Source organism: Triticum urartu, chromosome 6A (genome assembly GCF_056163025.1).
Source record: "Triticum urartu cultivar PI428250 chromosome 6A, HENAU_Tu73, whole genome shotgun sequence".
NCBI lineage: Eukaryota > Viridiplantae > Streptophyta > Magnoliopsida > Poales > Poaceae > Triticum > Triticum urartu.
This window is the reverse complement of record NC_141878.1, coordinates 266602611-266616529: the sequence shown is the minus strand read 5'-3', so window position 1 is coordinate 266616529 and position 13919 is coordinate 266602611.

Genomic DNA, 13919 nt, shown 5'->3' with positions numbered 1-13919 from the left:
ACTTGATGTACTCCAACGTGAGTTCTCTCCATCTTTTAAAAGGGCTATTGCTTTTGCCCGTTCACCGTCGTAATAAGCTGTTGTCCACTGTCATAATACGCTTTTTCGATTCATTTCGGCTTCGTTCAGTTCGAAGGCAGGACGGGAGGAGACGAGGAAGGACGCATGGCGGCCGCTCGGCCTGGCCGATTTAATATATTCTTTTTGCGAAAAAAATAGTGTGCGTGTGCGTGCATCTCACCAAAATGGTGCGGCCGATTAGCGGCCGGTGCCGACGTTTCTTTTGATTTGAGATTAGGGGGTGAGATGCGCGTGCATCTCACGAAGTGTGCGTGTTTTTCTCTCTCTGAGAAATAGCCTATCTGATGTCTACGTGAAATGTTTGCGTTTGGGCCAAATCCAAATAGTGAAAAAAAGGAAATATAATAACAAAACAAACAAACATTCTCTTAACCGAAAAGCTAAATCCCTGCTGGCAGGAATTTAGCATGTGCACCACCACAATAACCAACTCACCTAGACTTTGTTGTTGTCAATTTTGCCCAGACTGTGAATGTGTAGCGTAGTGGCTTTGTTCAAGATTAAATGCGAACGACCTGCTAACTTGATGGCGATTTAGTGAGAAGAATTCGGAGACTATGGAATTGACTACCGTAATTTTTTTTCTCTGGATTGGATTTGTCATTTTTTTAGGTGCTAGATCTATTGGCACACCCTGGTTACATTTTTAGTCCAAAAAAAATAGCACTGAATATGGGATTTGAACACACACCAAGCAGCTAATGTGAAACACACACTAACCAGCTCAGCTAAACTATTTTGTTGTGCAAAAGAATGCACATCATACTTTTTGGCCATTCCCTGTTGATTCCTTTTTCCTTTTTCTTTGAGGAGTTGATCAAATATTCCCCGGTAATTTTTTTGTGAATAGAATGATAACTCACACATTTAAAGACCCGATAACTTATTTACCCCTGTCCTAATATCTTTGGCGGTCGAAGGGGAGGGGGGAGTTGACGAGCTTTTATGTGAATAGCATAGTACTCACACATCGCAAACCTGATAACTTATGCACCTTATCCTGGTAACTTTGGCAACAAGGAGGAGGGGGGGGGGGAGTTGATGAAATATCCCCTCGATAGCTTTTGTGTCAATAGCATGGTAACTCACACATCATAGACCTAGTAGCTTATGTACAAATATCGTGGTAGCTTTTTTGACCCAAAAAAACTAGTGTAAACATACCTTTGATAACTTTTTTGTATGAATAGCATGGTAACTCACACATCGTAGACCTGATAGTTTATGTACAAATATCGTGGTAGCTTTTTTAACCCCAAAAAACCTAGTGTAAACATACCTTCGATAATTTTTTGTATGAATAGCATGGTAACTCACACATCGCAAACCTGATAACTTATGTCCCCTATCCTGGTAACTTTGGCAACGAGGTGGGGGTGGGGGGAGTTGATGAAATATCCCCTCAATAGCTTTTGTGTCAATAGCATGGTAACTCACACATCGTAGATCTGATAATTTATGTACCCGGTCCTAATAACTTTGGCGATGGGGGTGGTGGTGGTGGTGGTGGTGGGGGGGGGGGGGGTTGATAAAACATCACCTCGATAACTTTTATGTGAATAACATGGTAACTCACACATCCCGGACCTGATAACTTATGTACCTGACCCTGATAAAAATTCATAGAGGAGCCCCTCTATACATTCACACGTATAGTACATCATCATTTATGCAGTGGAAGTTTTTTGAGGAAAATACATTTCTTTTTGTCATCTAACAATGGTGAGAAAGAGTTTAGACGATTTTGTTTTCAAGTATTGAACAATATTTGTAGGTTGGTGTAATGGTTGTTGGTATTAGCATTTGGTGTGTCCTTGCTACCCGACGCAGGTTTGAATCTCATATAGGACACTTTTTCTTCTCAATTTGTGTTTTTTATTATTTTCAAACTAATCGATCGGGGGAGAAAGGGGGAAGCAGGAGCCATTGAAGGGGATCGTGCAGATCTATCGCTAAAATCCTACCGTACGGTTGATAAATTACGTACTGCATGCGTGATAACTTACGTAGTTCAGCGTGGTAACTTTTGGCCTGAAAAAAAAAGTTGTCGAAACATACCAACATGGGATCTAGTTTCGAAGCTCTCGTCGCGATGATTTTTTTATGTGAAAACGGTTTTCCAATCCGCCCGACGGTTTGACCTACAAATCATTTTGAAGTTTGTTTTTTGAAGGAATATTTGCTGACATCATCAAATTTGTTGGTATATGCATGCATGTTCAAAAATGAGGTGCTCACTCGCGTCTCATGCTGGGTCGCATGCATGCCTCAGCCTCACTCTCCTCTTGCATTCACCAGATCAAAGCTAGTACGGGTCGTCCGCATCTCTTCTTAAAATCAGTACGTCTGGTAGTTAGTCGCGTCCTTCTCTTAAAGAAAATTCAACATCGTAAAAACCCGCTTGCAATCAAATATTTTAATAAATTATGAAAAATCCAACTTCAATACACCACTACTCTTTCATCTGATGTAGTGTGAAACTGAAGGAAACATTGTCAAATGACATGAATACGGCTTCATCAATCTTTTCCAGTTGCGGATGCCAAAATCCTACCATCATCGATGATGGTGACGAACATGAAAAGTGGCAACACGAATGTGTCAGTAGAAAAGTTCGACAATTTTTTTCTTCCGATGCAAATGGACACATTAAATTACTTTTTTTAGATGACACATTAAATTGCTGCATACAAAGGTTGAAGGAAAAAGTATAGATGCAGGCGCTGGCGTACACTCACCCCAATAAATGAGATTTGAAATTGATGAAGTCACCCATAGGAAATTTTTGAATTAGACGGGGCTACATTGAAATCCGGTGGTAAGAATATTTCACAGTAATGGGTATTGAAGCATGAGATGAATTTCTACCTAGGCACGATGCATCCCTACCCCCGTCATGCTGCGTTGCCGGGTGTTATCCTGAACACTTTAATTTTCTCTCCCGTTGCAACGCACGGGCCCTTTTGCTAGTAATATAAAACCGCTCACCGTCACACACTTTTTACAGAAAAGCCCCTGTGGTTTTGTGTATTAAACCCGTAATCCATCATTATCTGCAAAATAAAAACAATTATGCAAGGAAAAAACGATTCGCTGGGAAAAAATACCCACACACTTCCGCCTCCTTGCCTCGACCTTATGCTCGAGCCAAATCCCCCTCGCCGCTGCCGCACCACTCGTCCCCGCGGTCGCACCACTCGCCGCCGCTGCCGCACCTTTGCCTGCTTGCCACCCCGCCGCGGCGCTCGAGCGCAGATTCTGGATCAGATCCACGCGGTGATAACCCACAAGTGGGGATCAATTGTAACCTCTTTCGATAAGTAAGAGTGTCGAACCCAATGAGGAGATAAAGGTAGAACAAATATTCCTTCAAGTTTTATCGACCACCGATACAACTCTACGCACGCTTAACATTCGCTTTACCCAGAACAAGTATGAAACTAGAAGTACTTTGTAGGTGTAACTAGGGGTTGTTTTAGGTAAAGAAGCAATAAAGTTAGTATAGCGAGTGTGGAAAAGTGGTGGTAGGAGTTGCGAAATTGTCCCTAAGCAATTGAGTACTTTACTAGACCGATAGCAAGTTTTAAGTGGGAGAGGCCGCTGCTAGCATGTCATCTCTGACTTGGAATTCTATGCACTTATGATCAGAACTATTAGCAAGCTTCCGCTAGTACTAACATTCATTAAGGTAAAACCCAACCATACATTAAGATATATTGGCCCCCCTTCAATCCCGTATGCATCAATTTCTATGCTAGGTTGAAGCTTCTGTCACTCTTACCCTCCAATACATAGTCCAATCAACATACAACTAACCCTATGGTGTGATCCACGCGCGCGCTCATATGATGGGTGATAACCCACAAGTATAGGGGATCGCAACAGCTTTCGAGGGTAGAGCATTCAGCCCAAATTTATTGATTCGACATAAGGAGAGCCAAAGAATATTCTCAAGTATTAGCAGCTGAGTTGTCAATTCAACCACACCTGGAAACTTAGTATCTGCAGCAAAGTGTTTAGTAGCAAAGTAATATGATAGTGATGGTAACGGTAACAAAAAAGTAACGAAAGCAAAGTAGTGTTTTTGGTATTTTGTAGTGATTGTAACAATAGCAACGGGAAAGTAAATAAGCGTAAACCAGTATATGGAAAGCTCGTAGGCATCGAATCAATGATGGATAATTATGCCGGATGCGGTTCATCATGTAACAATCATAACATAGGGTGACAGAGAACTAGCTCCAATTCGTCAATGTAATGTAGGCATGTATTCCAAATATAGTCATACGTGCTTATGGAAAAGAACTTGCATGACATCTTTTGTCCTACCCTCCCGTGGCAGTGGGGTCCTAATGGAAACTAAGGGATATTAAGGCCTCCTTTTAATAGAGAACCGGAACAAAGCATTAGCACATAGTGAATACATGAACTCCTCAAACTACGGTCATCACCGGTAAGTATCCCGATTATTGTCACTTCGGGGTTAACGGATCATAACACATAATAGGTGACTATAGACTTGCAAGATAGGATCTAGAACTTTCATATATTGATGAAAATATAATAGGTTCAGATCTGAAATCATGGCACTCGGGCCCTAGTGACAAGCATTAAGCATAGCAAAGTCATAGCAACATCAATCTCAGAACATAGTGGATACTAGGGATCAAACCCTAACAAAACTAACTCGATTACATGATAAATCTCATCCAACTTATCACCGTCCAGCAAGTCTACGATGGAATTACTCACGCACGGCGGTGAGCATCATGAAATTGGTGATGGAGGATGGTTGATGATGACGACGACGAATCCCCCTCTCCGGAGCCCCGAACGGACTCCAGATTAGCCCTCCCGACAGGTTTTAGGGCTTGGCGGCTGCTCCGTATCGTAAAACGCGATGATTTCTTCTCTCCTATTTTTCTCCCCGAAAGCAGTTATATAGAGCTGGAGTTGGAGTCGGGAGGTCTCCAGGGGGCCCATGAGGTAGGGGGGCGCGCCCTAGGGGGAGGGGGGCGTCCCCCACCCTCGTGGCAAGGGTGTGGGCCCCCTGGTCTTCATCTTCGGCGAGGATTTTTTATTATTTATTGTAAGGTATTCCGTAGAGTTTCAGGTCATTCTGAGAACTTTTGTTTTCTGCACATAAAACAACATCATGGCAATTCTGCTGAAAACATCGTCAGTCCGGGTTAGTTCCATTCAAATCATACAAGTTAGAGTCCAAAACAAGGGCAAAAGTGTTTGGAAAAGTAGATACGTTGGAGACGTATCAATGGGCACCAAAGAACAACAACATAACCACACGCAAATTAAACCAATCATAGCAATTCACGAATTACCGATAGGACAACGAAGATCTACTCAGACATCATAGGATGGCAACACATCATTGGATAATAATATGAAGCATAAAGCACCATGTTCAAGTAGAGGGTACAACAGGTTGCGGGAGAGTGGACCGCTGTAGATAGATGGGGGAAGGTGATGAAGATGTTGGTGAATATGACGGAGGTCTTGGTGTAGATCACCGTCACACGATGATGGCCCCGGTGGCGTTCCGGCGCCACCGGGAGAGAGGGTGAGAGAGCCCCCATTCTTCTTCTTCTTCTTCTTCTTCTTCCTTGACCTTCTCCCTAGATGGGAGAAGGGTTTCCCCTCTGGTCCATGGCCTCCATGGCGGCGAAGGGGCGAGAGCCCCTCCGAGATTGGATCTGTCTCTCTCTGTTTATGTGTTCCCTGATTCCGCACTTTCACCGTTTCTTATATTCCCGGAGATCCGTAACTCTGATTGGGCTGAAATTTTAACACGGTTTCTATCCGGATATTGGCTTTCTTGTGGCGAAAGAAGGGCACCAACCGCCTTACGGGGTGGCCACAAGGGCCAGGGGCGCGCCCACCCCCTGGGGCGACCCCTTTCCTCGTGCCCCCCTCGGGCATCGTATCGCATTGATTCTTCTTCCCAAAAATCACATATATTCTAAAAAAATCTCCGTCAGTTTTTATCCTGTTTGGACTCCGTTTGATATGGATTTTCTGCGAAACAAAAAACATGCAACAAACAGGAACTGACACCGGGCACCGGATCAATATGTTAGTCCCCAAAAATAGTATAAAAAGTTGCCAAAAGTATATGAAAGTTGTATAATATTGGCATGGAACAATAAAAAATTATAGACACGACGGAGACGGATCAGCATCCCCAAGCTGATGCGGAGCATCCTACGGTGATCTCCATGTACACCTTCATAGCCCCTCAAGCCCCAAGTGGACCTACCGGACTTAAGGGGAACCCGCTCCTCTTTGAGATTTACATGAATATCCATTGGACTTGGGTGCTACCTCACCATGGAACGTTGTGCATCATTAGGTACAAGGGCAACCACCACCAAGCAGCTAGGAAGCTTCCCGGAGGCCAAGGAGAAGGACCCCAAGACCCAAGAGCTCACCGGAGGTGTCAAGACGAAGAAAATGAAGCGTGCAGAAATTGCACTACGGGACAGTCCGGTCCCCACGACGGACAGTCCGGTCGCATAGAAATTGCACTACCGGACAGTCTGGTCCCCATAGCGGACAATCCGGTGGCACACAAAAATGCATCTGTCCTCACCGGACTGTCCAGTCCTTACCACCGGACTGTCTGGTAGGCCCAGTTTCGCTACGAATTGGGCTAAAAAGCCCATGTAACCACCGAGGCCCATACCCCTTCGCCCCTAGACTATATATTCTGTGCTCCTCTTAGTTTTTAGGGTTAGAAAAGTATTTGATAGACAAAGAGAGAGGTTTGCTCATCTTCCTCCTCTTGGAGATCTAGACCTCATCTTGGAGAAGCTCCTCTTAGAGATCAAGCCCTCCTCTTGGAGAAGATTCTCTTGTGGATATCAAGGCCTCCTCTTGGAGAAGGATCCCCATCATAGGATCAACAAGACCTCATCTCTTTTGGATTTGGGATGAAATTTACCTTGTATCTTTCCCTTTGTCGTTCTTGCGCCTTTGTGGATCTTGTGTGGTTGTGAGTCTAGTGGATGTGTGATTGGACTTATTCTTGAGTGTTTTCCTCTTGTGATTTCCCCTCTTGTTCTTCATGTTCTTCGTGTTCTTCGTGTTCTTCGTGGATTCCCCTCCAATTCGTGAAAGATCTACGCTTAGGGTCTCCACCCTACAACATCTTGGTATCATGAGCCACGTTGATCACGAATTTGGAGTCTCCCCCACCGTTTTCTAGCCTTGCTTTGCTTGACTTCGTCCTAAAATCCCCACCAAAAATAGCCCCAATTTTTTTGTGATTTGTTGGTTTGATAATGTTTTGTTGATTTTGATCCATGGATTCGTTGTGTTTCGAGTGGATCTAGCTTCCCCACAAGTTTCCCCACCTTCCATCCATGAAATCTCCTCAATTTTGACCCCAAAACCATTCATTTTTGCCCAAAAATTTCAATTCCGTGCCTTCCCAACCCGCACCGAACTGTCCGGACCCCCGTACCGGACTGTGCGCTCGCATCAGGAGCGAATCGCTCATAGACCGGACTGTCCGCTCCGCCATACCGGACTATCCGCTCGAGTCATAAGGTTTTCGGATGAAGACCGGACTGTCCGCTACCCAGGACCGGATTGTCCGCTAGTTCAAAAACTGCTTCGGCTGATTTCTTGTTTCGGTCATATCTTCCACATCCAGAGTCCGATTTTGACGTTCTTTAGCTCGTTGAGTAGCTATTGACATCCCCCATCCATATAGATATGTTCCAATGTCACACCCTAGCTAGTTCATGCATTAGAGTGCTTGCATCATGTTTAACTTTATCAGAAACTTGGAAATGGGGATGACAGAACCCCCAGCACCCCCTGAAACCAACTAGGGTTTACTAAAAATATTTTCAATGAACCTGAAATGCCCTTCTAAAATGTTCATCATCTTTGCCTTGGTCCTAAACCTCTGACAAAAATGGTGCACAATTTTCTAGGTCATCCTAAGGTCACAGGATCAAATCATTAGTTATTTGAGTTTGAGCATTTAAATGCTAGTAAATAATTTAAATGCTCAAATAATCCTAAAACTGAAATGTTCCATGTTGGATTTATTCCAAACAGTGGCCATGAGCAGTTTGGTGATTTTTGAAGGAGTCTAGCTATTTTTAGAAATGCCACAAACTTGCAGAAATAAAACAAAACATAAAATAAAAAGGAAGTGACTTACCTGGCCGCAACCTACCTGGCAGGCCCACCTGGCGGCCCAGCACTGTGCTGGCCCGTGCCAGCCAGCTGCTTCTTCCCAGCCAGGCAGGTATGTAGGAGGTGGCGCCGGCCGCGAGAGCTCGGCACCGCGCCAGCTGCTTGCCTCTTCACCCCTGAACGCGCTGGTCGACCTCCACGTCGCCCGCTCGACCACCCCGACACCTCACTCTCCTCCATGCTCCTCTCTCTCACTCTCCCCCATCATGGGCGACGCTGTCGCACTCGCGCCGACGTGAAAACCGCAGCCACCGTCGCCTCCTCGCCGTCTCGCCGTGTCCAGCAGCTCCGCCATTGTCCTCTCCGTTGAGCAGACTGAGCCCCGAGCGCTCGTTCGCCCTGAAGCCACCGCACCGACCTCGTCTTCACCGCCCGTCACCGGAGATCCACTTCGCCGCCCCGCTTGCTCCGGCTCGTCCCCGACTCCTCTGACCCGCTCATCCGAAGCGCCGTGAGCCCTGCTACCTCCTCCTCTCTGTTTGCCTTCTCGTGCACCACAGCGACCACACCGAGCTCGCCCGCATGCGCCGCCGCCTCCGCACGTCACCGTCGTGGCCACAGCCACGCTGGCTCGATTCCGAGCACGCCATCGCGCTCGCCGCAGCCCAAGCAGCCCGTAGCACTGCTCCATGCACCTCGCTGTGCCTCCTGGCGACGAGTCTGAGCTCCGGCCGCCGCCAAACTCGTCACGGGCGTCGTTTCCGGCGACCCCCGAGCCCAACCACTAGCACCACCCGACGCGGCTCGCTCCCAGCTACACGTAGATGCCCTCCGCCGTCCATTTGGTCGCCGGAGGAGGAATCCCGCGTTGCTCTGTTGCGTCTGGCCTCGCCATCGTCATGTCGCCGGTGGGTTTGACCCATTTGACCATGTGGGCCCTGCCCCCTGGTCAAACCTAGATTAGGAGTTAAAATAATACTAATTTAGTTAGTTAACTAACAGAGACACTGGCCAGTGGGTCCCACTGGTCAGGTTTGACCTGGACGCCCCAGTTGACTGGTGACGTCACAGTGACGCAATGCTGACGCAGTAATGCATTTTCTGGATTTATTCTTATTCAGGAAATTCCAGAAAATAGTGTTAACTTCTAAAAATCATAGAAAATAATTTGTAGCTCCAAATGCAAAGTTTTATATATGAAAATTGATCAGAAAAATCCAATCTTTCCATCTGTAATGGTTTCATGCATGTCAGAACACTTTAACCTTGCTGTGTAAGTGAAACAAGCTAATGCATTAATATGACTCCATATCATGGGCTTTCATTTGAATCTTTGATTCAAATGGACTCAAACCAACCTGTTTTAGAATGCATTAGCCAAAACACATCCATATTGCCAAGTCATAGCATGCATCATATTGTTGCATATTGCCATGTGATGGCTGTGTTCCGATGTGTCTTTCGTGGTAGGTTCTGCCTCCGAGGATACCCACGAATATCCGACTAAAGGGCAGTATCCTACTACCACTCCATAAGGCAAGCATCCCCATTGATCATATCGATACAATCCCATGTTCTCGCTCCTGCTCTCAATTACTGCATTTAAGACAACAACGTTTCAAACTGCTGTGCGCTGCGGTAGTTGAACCTATTTCCTCTGCATGACCTGTCATTGCCACAATAACTAGATGAAACCCACTAGCATGTGGAGGAGTTGATTGAGCCATGTCTGTGTTTCCTACCTTGCTATGCCTGCTATGCTTAGAGTCGTGTCAGGTCTGGTTCATCTGGGTGATGGGCTAGAGTGAAATGAATATGTCGGTAATGTGAGTGATGTGTTGAACACGATTTGGTAAAGGTATCAATGAGAGGCCATGTAGGAGTACATGGTGGGTTGTTTCATTGGAACCGTCCTTAAGCACCGAGATCTGTATGTGTGATTTAAGAACCAGCTACTACCATGCATTGGGTACGAAACCAATGGACCCTCTCGGCTTCTTAACCACCCTAGTCCTTTGTCCAGGAGTTGCAACTAGTTTCTGGTGTTTATAGGATATGTGTTGGAGGCCGTGCGCAGCGCTGACCCTAGGGGTGGGCTATGATGCGGTAGATACACCATGGCAAAGTGTACCGAGTCGCCCGTTTGGTGTCTCGGGAACCCTATACACATCGTTCGGGGCCGTATGTGGAAACCTCGGCCGGACTCCCTGCGGATGGAACCTGGATAGGCAATAAACCTAGACTAGAGACTTGAGTGTTTAGGTAGGCCGTGGCCGACACCCTCGTTGGGCTTCCGATTGAAGGTTGCCGAGTACATGTCGTGTAAACGGCGGTAAGTGGTGAGAGCGTGTGTGAAGAAGTACACCCCTACAGGGTTAACATCATCTATTCGAATAGCCGCGTCCGCGGTAAAGGACTACTTGGTTGCCTATATAGTTCATAGACAAGTAAATGGATACTCCTAAAAGCCTCAAGACAAGTGTGAGTGCCGTGGATGGACCTTCCGTAGGATGACAGAGGAGGATCCAGGGTAGTGTATTGTTGTGGTGAGTAGTGGACTCGTGTGCGCAAAACATTTACAAGTTGCTGTCTCGTAGGATAGCTTAGCCAAGAGTCAAAGCTGGCTTGCTGCAATAACCCCACTATCCTTCTTGAGAATGTTGCGTGTATAGTAGGATCTTTGTAAGTCTTGCTGAGTACCTTTGTACTCATGTTTGCTTAATTACTGTTGCAGAAGAGAACACCGCCCCCTCCGATGGATTCTATGTAGATCTCGACGTTAACGAGTGATTTGCCACCTAGGTGGTGATCCTGAGCCGTGAAGGGCCTTGTAGATAGACATGCTTCGTCAAGCCTTCTTGCTTTCTAGTTGTCTGTACTCAGACAAGTTTGCTTCTGCATGTTCTTGTATGTTTGTATGACCTGAGTGTCGGGTCGTGTGACCCCTACCTGTATGAACATATTATGTATGGCTCTCTGGAGCCTTCTAAATAAAGTACTTTGAGTTGTAGAGTTTTGTTGTGATGCCATGTTGTATTTACACATATCGAGCATATTGTGTGTATGTTTGAAATGCTTGGTATGTGTGGGATCCGACAATCTAGTTGTTTATCCTTGGTAGCCTCTCTTATGGGGAAATGTAGTCTGGTGCTTCCACTGAGCCTTGGTAGTCCGCTACACCCCGGTTTACCGGAGTCCTGCTAGCCCAGCACTACTTCTCCAGAACACTTAGACTGCCCGACATGTGATTCACCTCGTTCTTGTGTCTGTCCCTTCGGGGAAATGTCATGCAGAGACATCCGGAGTCCTGCTAGCCTGCTACAGCCCGGGTTCCCGGAGTCCTGTTAGCCTAGTTGCTACAACCCGGATTCATACGCCTTGACCGACATGCTCGATGTTGATTCATGTATGCATGTCCCTGTAAGTTAGTGCCACTTTGGGTTCACGACTAGTCATGTCGGCCCGGGTTCTCTGTCATATGGATGCTAGCGACACTATCATATACGTGAGCCAAAAGGCGCAAACGGTCCCGAGCCATGGTAAGGCGACACCCGTGGGGATACCGTGCGTGAGGCCGCAAAGTGATATGAGGTGTTACAGGCTAGATCGGTGTGACTTAGAATCGGGGTCCTGACAGCGTTGGCATCAGAGCCGGACTGCCTGTAGGTTCGTTAAGCCAAACTGGTCGATGTCGAGTCTAGAAATGCTTTAGTTATATGTAGGGAAATTGATTGTGGGAGGGATGCAAGGCTCTTTTTACTCCTTTACCTTACGCCCTCTGATCTGAGTCATCCTTTTCTCTTTCTACGTGGGTGAAGGACTAGGATCTCATCTCTTATCAGGTTCACGTGTTACTAATCCATAGAATCTTAGGATTGTTGGTTCCAGGCCTCAGTTCAGTTTCTACTACTTTTAGTATGTTGTCAGTTGAACCAGAACCTTGATATGATGTTGCCGAGTGGCTTTGCCAACTGTTGTGAATGTCTCAAATCTTTTTCTGAGCAATTACAGCCGTTACGCCGTCCGATTTCTCCTAGAAAATTCTAATGCCTTTGCATTATTTCGTGCTTTCAGATGGCCACCCGCATCCAGAATCAAGTGGTTCGTTTGACTCGGTGCCTTGATGTACCTGGTCACACAACCATGCTGGTCCGCGTGATGACCGAGGCTGGCTATTGATGGTATCCTGAGTATACCGTTGAGGAGCAGTATCGAGATTTCAATCAGAGCCAATACCTTTGCACAGTTAGGATATACCCTTCCTATCCTGGAGCTACTGAACCCCTCCATTGTTCATATGGACTTGGGGTTACCATCGAGATGTCCGTGCAGGACGCTGCTTACTCGATGATGACTATCATGCGAGCTAGACTTCCCTTGCTTCGGAACACTGAGTTCCGCTATATGCCAGCATCACTCCTTGGGGCAGAAGGTTACTATCAGGCTCTCTACGCTGACTCCTCCCATGAGGATTCGCTACTCCGCACTACCACAATGTTGCTTGAGGATAAGGACCGCGAGAATCGTGCTTTGCGAATGGAGCTTTTCAACAGTCGATCTGATCACTGGGCCACTCTGACACGGTTTGCACCTGCCGTGCAGGCTGGGTATATGGACATGAGGGATTTGTACCCCGTGCTGTCTGGTCTGCCGGATCGTATGGACTGGCATGATGTAGGAGGCACCACCCCTCCCCATGGACCCCGTCTGCCACCGTTTGTTGGACCAAGGCCACATCCAAGTCCCTATGGACCGCAAGCTCTACAGGACTGACTGTTTCCAGATGATCATGTTCAGCTCCCAGGACATGGTGGTAATCTCTATGAAGATTACTACGGAGATGTCTGAGTTGGTAGTAGCTTCACTAGTGTTGTATCCGTTGTATCTCCACAGTCCTGCGCGTCTGGTGGAATATGACTTAGTGTGTACTGAATTCCAGAGGCGTAGAAAAATAATGTATAGGAGCTTGGAATGCCTCTGATGAGATGTACCGTTCTTTCATCGTAGTTGTACTTCATCTTGGGCTTGTACTAAACTATGTATGGTGTGTATGACCGATGGTGTATATATGGCAGTTTCTGTATTACCATGTCGTACAAATGAACATCTCTGCATTCTATGTCATCCATTACATTCTGCATTCTTATGCCAGAGTTTTGCCATCCTTGTCTAAACCGTTGTTTTGTTTTCCTAGGACGGTGAACACCCGAAGCACCCCTGCTGTTCAGGAGCAGGGTGAAGCCATTGGAGCTAGGGATGGGAATCTGCCCCATCCACCTTCCATGGCTGAAGTCATGTTGGAGGCAGAAAGGAATATACGCGAGACCAACCTGTTGTTAGAACGCATCGTGCAGAATACTGCACATTCCCAGAGGAACGACTTGGTATCTCTCAATGATTTCATCAAGCTGACCCCACCAACCTTCCATCATTCTGTTGAGCCTCTCGATGCGGATGATTTGCTTCGCAGCATTACCCATAAGCTACGTTCTGCACGCGTAGCCGAAGCTGACAAAGTCACTTACGCTGCTTATCGCCTTGAGGGCACTGCTAGCTTTTGGTGGGAAAACTATGAGGCTATGCGCCCAGCCGACCAGGTTACCACTTGGGCAGAATTCAGTGCGGCTTTCTGTGAACACCACATTCCGGAGGGTCTTATGGATCGTAAGAGA